This window comes from Squalius cephalus (assembly GCF_949319135.1).
Source record: "Squalius cephalus genome assembly, chromosome: 18".
Taxonomy (NCBI): domain Eukaryota; kingdom Metazoa; phylum Chordata; class Actinopteri; order Cypriniformes; family Leuciscidae; genus Squalius; species Squalius cephalus.
Window position 1 is genome coordinate 8,980,846 of NC_137139.1, and position 6,616 is coordinate 8,987,461.

At 40.8% G+C, this 6,616-nt stretch overlaps 2 long non-coding RNA genes across 2 annotated transcripts; both read right to left on the reverse strand.

The window, feature by feature from the left end:
* Window positions 1–1,161: 1,161 nt before the first annotated feature.
* Window positions 1,162–1,912, reverse strand: LOC307145790. The gene is made up of 3 exons (XR_013818999.1): window positions 1,836–1,912; window positions 1,343–1,603; window positions 1,162–1,216 (listed from the first exon to the last, which is right to left on the reverse strand). It is a non-coding gene; the product is annotated as an uncharacterized lncRNA (long non-coding RNA).
* A 156-nt stretch (window positions 1,913–2,068) lies between these two features.
* LOC307145791 lies at window positions 2,069–2,930 on the reverse strand. Its single transcript, XR_013819000.1, has 3 exons — window positions 2,855–2,930; window positions 2,717–2,738; window positions 2,069–2,096 (listed from the first exon to the last, which is right to left on the reverse strand). It is a non-coding gene; the product is annotated as an uncharacterized lncRNA (long non-coding RNA).
* Between the last annotated feature and the right edge of the window lie 3,686 nt (window positions 2,931–6,616).

Consider the following 6,616-nt stretch of genomic DNA (forward strand, 5'->3'; position numbering starts at 1 on the left):
CTGCTTTTCTGTATTTCTGGAGTCATTCTACTACCATAATAGAAGTGCTTTTCTTGTTCTTTATGCCACTGTGGACTTAATAATGTGGTAAAAAAGATACCCAGCTGTGTTCAATCTCTTGGTTAATATCCTACCCAGAATCTTAAAATCAGGTGTAATCATTATGTGGTATGCTATTGTCCAAAGTTAGAATCCAAAATTAGAGCTAAAAATTGAATTTAAAATCAGGGTAAGCTTGTTAAAGTTTCAAGGCCAAAAGAAGGAAGACACAACCCAAATATAACCAGAATTTGACTGAAGAACTAAGTCTTAAACAACCAGTCATATGTTAAGGTTAAGATTGTATTTATATGGGGTTGGAGTTCAAACAACAGACTGAAGTTAGTTAGGCCCTGTTTCCACCTGGTGTTAAGATGTGTTTTCAGTGATCTGATCACAGGTCAACCAAGACGCACGCCGTTTTCATCTGGTATTAAAATGCATTTCAAATGCATCTCCAACATCTTCAACTGTGATCTGTATGTTTTGTTACACTGCAGCAAAGTGGGAATCGCTTGTTTTGGTGGACTTTCCATGTCCCACAATGATTACAAATTGAGTCAGTAGAGTAGACATTCTTTAGTGGCTGTTCTAACACAAGAGTCTACACTATGAAAGCAATCAGGTTGAATACTTGTCCATTTTAATACCAGATGTAAACAATGTGATGGTTCTTGTTATCCTATCATCTCCTTCTGATTCAGGGGTAGGTTAGGATTATAATTTTGGTAGGAATGTTGTCCCTGGACCAAGAAAAGGATGCCCTATTTGGCAAATCGCTAATACAATTACCTGTACACCATTTCCATTATCAAGTGCATCTAGAGTACCATCAGATTTAAAAATGTGATAATACATGTCTAATATAAATAATAATAATAATACAAACGAAAAATGCTTTGCTTACTGTTTGTTGTATAGTTGACCTGCTTGGGTTCTCCAGCTTCCAAGAAAGCATTAAGTGAAGACACTGAGATTTGGTATGAAGAACAGGGTAAAATATTCTGCACATCCAATGTGATGCCAAACACATTGTTTGAGTATATTATAGTGTTTTGTGAATTCCAATTTTTGACCGTAACTTGGTAGACTAGAACTTTGTCTACAGGTTGCCAACTGATGCGGGCAGACTGGGTCCCCGTCTGTTGGACTGTGATCACTGCTGGAGGCTGTATCACTGAGAGTCAAGACATTGATCAGTGGGGTTAACATTTATCTGAGTAGTGAGGTAATGATACTGTAGCGTTTGATTTGATTTTTTCACAGACTTTCAAAGTGAAGAAGTGGGGTAAGGTTCACTTACATGTAGTGACAGTTCGGACATTGCTTCTTGCTCCTAGACCTCCAGCATTGGATGTGACCACAACACAGTCATATGTAGTTGCCGGTCGAAGATTTCTAACCACTGCGCTATTGTTTGTAAAGGAAAAGTTGTACTGTTCCGCGGTCAATGTTGAATTTATCAGCAAAAAGTACTGTTGTGCTGTTGGCACCGAATCCCATTCTAGCCCGATGGCTGTACTTGATATTGCCTTTGAATAGGTTATCTGAGATGTACCCGGTGCTAGAGCAGGCACAAAAGGAAAAGAGTGTTGTTATCATATCATCTGCACACAATTTATTGCTGTGTTGTAAAGAAGGCTGAAGAAAGCCATATCAAATTATATCTTATCATTGTTAACAATCTTTGTCTATTCATTGTGTTGATATTATTTTTCCTGATGATGAATTGTGATTGTTGGCTCACATACATTTAAACATTGAAAAAAAACAAAACAGTTTTAACAACAAATTACCTGTCCTTGCTAATTTTGTATCGACACACACAGAAGTATAAAGCTGAAACCCTTTAAGTGTGACAGTGTACAATGTCCCCGTCTTTAAACCAAAGACCTCTTTCTTGGACACACTCCCAGGGACCGACGTTACAACTGGACTGGTGCTTGTGTCGTTCGCAACCCGAAGGTCCAAAAAATAATTTGATGCTCCCTGGATTCTGTTCCATTGAACCAACAGTGATGATGCCGTAGGAGAAGTTATAGAAAAGATTGTGCAATCTGTGAAAAAAAAAAGGATCACTCATAAGAGCCATGTTCTAGTACAAAATCATTAATGTGATCACTAACACTACTGTGACTAATCACTAAAAATATTTTTGTGACATTGATCTTATTAACTGATTTGAAAAGATCAGATGTTCTTCGGAACATAATGCTAAAGATCATGATCTTCAGGTTAAGTAAAAATGTGTTTATATATATAAATGATGAAGAGTTGATCTCAAAAACATTTTGCACTTTGCACTTATAGCAACTTTTTGCACGTCTATTTGTGGCCTCTGTTGAAGTGTAATAAATGAACAGTTGGAGACCTTTCACCTTTGTGATACATATAAAATATTACGAAAATTCAAATTGTCATGATGATAGGCAAAATAGAAGTGTTTTATATTTCTTAATACTCTTATACATCTGCATTTTCATATTTTTACAATGATAAACCCATCCCAAAATCCCCTAGATCTAGTTAACTAGCTCCATTAGAGCAACCATATATTTTTTCTATCACTTCTTCATACAATCATAAATTTAGACCTCATAAAGATCTGAAATGTGAAAGGACCCCTGAATTACTTGTCCTGTAATGAAACAAATCTGTTCTAGAAGAGTTAACTTACCTTGTGCCTGAGTGCTCCATATCTGTGCCAAAATAGATTAAAAACAACAAATTGGTAAAATAATTTATAGACATGTAATCCATTTAGTAAAAATCATTCATATTCAAATATTTTAATTGTACAGAATCATAAATCTACCTGAGTTAGAGTCACCAAAACTACAACACCTAGTATCTCCAGCCCTCTCATCTTTGACAATACCTGAACTATTACAAAAAGTGGTTTACATAGTCAGGCACAAAAGTTGTTTTGGACTCTTTTGAGCTATAGAGCAGGAACACCTGTGGCCAAAGAGCCAATCAGTAGGGCCCGCGGGAGCCCATTCTCTCCAACTTAATTCCCTGAGGAACAGTGAGAAAAGAAGAGAGGGAGGGACTGATGGGAAGAACATATAGAGAGAGTGGAAGGGAGATAAAAAATGTCATCGTCATGTTAGTCAGTTAGTCAGCTTTGATAAATTGGCACTAAAGTTGATGTGTCTTTTCAAAAACTTTTGTGTGAAATACAAAACAAACAAACAATAGTATAAAATTGATTTTATTACTTAAAACTGTTCTGGGATTCAGAACTTCTACAAAAGGTACATAAGACCATCTAACATTAATTGTGTTACACTTTACTTTGTTAATATGTTTTAGACATTCTCCTAAGTAAACTTCATGTCATCTATCAGTCATTAGAGTATTAGTAGATCGTCAGTTAAATATCTGCTAATACTTTATTGTAATGCTCCTCAACAGACATTCTACTGACTATAAGTAACCTTGCAACTACAGCAAAGATTTCTGGAAAGTTTGCTTTGGCAAACTGTTTTAATGATATTCACACCCTTTCAGTCTTTTGCTATATTGGGCCTTAAAAACTTAGATTTTGGTCTGTTCCTCATATAAAGCTATCATTATGGAATATAGTGCATGAGACAAATTACCCACTTTTATGGTGACTTTAACTCTTTCCCCACCACTGTATTTATTTATATATTTCCCAGCCAGCAACAGTATTTTTGATCATTTTCACAAAACTTTCATGCCACCCAGAATGTTTGGTTGTACAGATATCTGAACATGGAATATATCAAAAGAAATATATCAAAACACAGATGGAGTAGATTGAGTCCATCAACACCCCCAAAGCTTCACAGTCCTGTATGTCGTCCTGGGTCGACATTTCATTCAGTAACATTAGGCAGTTTTGATTTATACTGTATGTTGTTGAATGTTTGATGTTTACGCTATTTTTCATATACGTAAGCAATGCTTCTACCGCTTGTTTCTGTGGGAGATTCAGTACCTTTTCAGAAGATGCGTCATAGCACCCCCTATCGTATAACTGTGAAAACATGGATTGCCCGAAAATCACAAAAGCATAGGGTGCTTCTCATTTCTTATTTGTGCATCCTTGTTTCCTTTCCTCACGTCTCAGCTCCACCCCCTGTAGGATGTGAGGGAAGGCTGGAAGGAAAGAAAATGAGGACGGAGGAGTCGAAGGAAAAGCTTATTTGTATCTTGGAAAATTCTTGATCACTCGAGCGTCACTTCACAGCGTCATCAGCTGCGTTCAAATGATATGCCCTTATGTTGTTAAAGTTTGGCTATTTAAAAAAAATATATTAATAATAAAGATAAAGAAAGATGTCCTGTTGATGTATAGTTTATTTAAACTGCAAAGGTAAAGCATAAATGAAAATTATTGTGACAGATGTGAAACTAGGATACTGTCACGGAGCGTGCTGCTATGCCTCCCTCTGGTCTCACTCGCTCCCTCTCTCCTGAGTTCTAGAACTGCAATTCCCAAGAGTTCTAGACTGCAATTCTTCATTACCACCTCTACGTCTCCTGCATCTGCCGGTTTCTTTTTCGTAAAGAAGAAGGATGGGGGTCTCCGGCCATGCATTGATTTTCGGGGTCTCAATGAAGTGACTGTGAAGTATCGTTATCCTCTGCCATTAGTCCCAGCTGCTCTGGAGATGCTTCGGACTGCCCGGTACTTCACCAAGCTGGACTTACGGAATGCATACAATCTCATTCGCATACGGAAGGGTGACGAGTGGAAGACAGCCTTTTCTACGACCTCTGGCCACTATGAATATCGGGTAATGCCTTTCGGCCTTTCCAATAGTCCCTCCGTTTTCCAGGCTTTTGTCAATGAAATTTTCCGAGACATGCTTAATCAGAAAGTCATTGGGCCCTATTTTAACGGTCTGAAATGCAAGTATCAAGCGCAAAACGCAAGTAACTTTGTGGGTAACAAGTAACGTTGTGCACACTCTACATTGATTATGGCCAAGCATGCGCCCTTAAAATAGCATATGAATAACATGCGCAACGCGCCACTGACTTTAAACTAGTTTTTTTCGGTTAGTGGCGGAATTGTTTTCTAAACCTGCAAAATAGCATGAGGTTAGCAAAAGTTTGCGCCGGAACACGCCTCCTTCTTTGCGCTGAACCGCCCCCGGGAGCGCAAGTGTATTTCTTAGTTAACCGACGTGCGTCTGTGGAGGGAAAAGTCCTCTGTGTGTCGGGTGCAAAATAGGAATGATACATGCGTCGGTGTACAAAGTCAATTGCGCTGGGTGCAAGATAGGGCCCATAGTCTACCTTGATGATATCTTGATCTACTCCGAGACCCTCGAAGCGCAGGTCAGGAATGTGCGAGCCGTCCTCAAGCGCTTAATTGATAACCAGTTATATGCCAAGATCCAGAAGTGCGAGTTTCATCAGACCCGAATCGCTTTCCTGGGCTACATCATCAGTGCCGAGGGTGTCTTTATGGATGACAGCAAAGTCAAAGCCGTTGTTAACTGGCCTCAACCTACATCTGTGAAGGAGTTACAGCGCTTTCTGGGCTTTGCCAACTTTTATCGCAGATTCATACGTCATTTCAGTCTCATCGTGGCCCCTCTTACATCCCTTCTTTCAGGTGGTCTCCCGAGTGCACTTCGGCTTTTGAACGGCTGAAAGAAAAGTTCACCACAGCTCCCATTCTCCATCACCCAGACCCCGAGAAGGAGTTTATCGTAGAGGTGGATGCTTCGAACACTGGAGCTGGAGTGGGTGCGATCTTGTCTCAACGCCATGGTAGTCCTGTCAAGATGTTCCCCTGTGCCTTCCACTCTCGCAAGCTCAATTCGGCTGAATGCAACTATGATGTGGGTGATTGTGAACTCCTGGCCATGAAGGCAGCCTCTGAGGAGTGGAGGCACTGGTTGGAGGGTGCGCGTCAGCCCTTCACCGTTCTCACTGACCACAGAAATCTGGAATATATCAGGTCCGCCAAACGTTTGAATGCTCGTCAAGCTCGCTGGTCCTTGTTCTTTTCTAGATTTAATTTCAAAATCACCTACAGGCCGGGATCCAAGAACGGGAAGGCTGACGCCCTGTCCCGTCAGTTCGACAGTCCCAGCGAACCCTCCAAGCCAGAACCCATTCTCCCCTCTACTCTTATTGTGGCACCCGTGCAGTGGGACATAATTTCTGAGGTCACAGCATCTCAGCAAGAACATCCAGCTCCGCCAGAATGCCCAGCGGATCGCCTCTTTGTTCCCATCATCTCTGACCGTGGTCCTCAGTTCACTTCCCGTGTCTGGAAAGAACTTTGCTCGAAGCTCAACATCAACGTCAGCCTCACCTCTGGATACCACCCTCAGGCCAACGGGCGGTTGAGCGTTTAAACCAAGAACTCACTCGCTTCCTGCAGACTTACTGCCATCAAAACCAACAGGACTGGAGCCGCTTCCTGGTCTGGGCGGAATACGCTCAGAATTCTCTGTTAAAGCCTGCCACTGGTCTAACACCAATTCAGTGTGTTTTAGGTTTTCAACCTCCTTTCTTTCCCTGGGCTGGAGAGCCATCTGACCTCCCTGCAGTGGACGCGTGGCTTCGACGCAGCGAGGCTACCTGG